Here is a 1,379-nt window from a genome sequence, read left to right as displayed (position 1 = left end):
ACAGATAGACGGATTAGTTATGCCGTTATGAGTAGGCAAATAATTTACAGAAGCTGACGGACAGATAGACAGAAAGGTTAACTGATACAGATTAATGGAAGTTTTGAAAGTTACTTACATACGTATATACACGTATGCAAAATACCTCATCAAATATTCAAATCCGCCATGAAGCGTACAAATCCCGCAGTCGCTCAGGTCCTGACTGAGCCGAAGACCCTTTCCACAGCTCGTTGTTGAAGTGACAAAACCAACCTGCCATAGCACTGCGTTCTCTTAAGTGAGCTACAACACTTGCAATGGTAAGGAGAAAAAACACAAAGCCAGGCAAAGGGGGCACTTCCAATACGCCAGAGGTGAGTTATGGACGCTATGCGATCCTGTGTTCCGACGCTTACCATAATAAAGGTTTTTGAGCAAGACGGGCGCGACGATGACCAACGTTCATTCAATGGAGGATTCAACTGCGCCGTGACTCAATCTTATTTCAATTGCTACTCGACTTTTTTCATGACAAGTATCTCATTTCTCACTGGTTAATTTATTGACCCTCATCCAGCCTCTTCTTTAGTCTCCCCCCTGCACCATTCCCACTCCTTTTGTGTTTAATTGACTCTTGTTTATCAACGTCTCTCTGTCTTTTTCAACCCGTGAGGGGCCGGTGGATCATAACCGCACGCGTTCGATTACGTGCACCAGTTTCCAAGTATATGATTCACTACCATTACCTTGCTTGTGAATAGCATGACGGTCTTTATATTAGGTGAGCATGCGTATCAGCGTGAGGAATATTACATGACGGACATATTAAGGATATTATTTACTGTCCACTGGCCTGAGAAAGTCGACTGATGTCTTCCAGTGAAAAGGATTCGGACGCGATGGGAAGAGACCGGTCTCCTTTGTGGCCCAAAATGATCTTATTCACAGCGGCCTGCTAAGGTTTCCAGAGTATATATTAATCTTAATTATTTTATTGCTCCAAATGATAAATATTATCCTATATTTACAGGACATCCGCATCCACACCATATCTATATATACGTATAAAGTAAATCAACATGGACTGCGGACTTGCAGGTGAAGAAAAAAAGGCGTTTTTTTCAGCTTTGGCTTCGGTATCTCACCTGTGGTTACGCATTCACAACAAGTGTTGATTTATGCCCCAGCATCCACACCAGATACCGAAGAGAGCGAGACCCGTCGCTATCAATTACCAAAGTCACTCTGAAGACCGTTCTAGACGTTTTATCTTGCACTCTAGGATAAGGCGGATGGCAAAGTTTCCCGAATGATAAATATGATCAAATGTCGCTGGTTGAGTAGGTTATCCGGGAGTTTAGTGATGTTAAGACTTAGGTATTGCGTGTGTGTGTGTG

This window comes from Penaeus monodon, chromosome 20 (genome assembly GCF_015228065.2).
Source record: "Penaeus monodon isolate SGIC_2016 chromosome 20, NSTDA_Pmon_1, whole genome shotgun sequence".
Lineage (NCBI taxonomy): Eukaryota > Metazoa > Arthropoda > Malacostraca > Decapoda > Penaeidae > Penaeus > Penaeus monodon.
Note: the sequence above shows the minus strand (reverse complement) of the source record.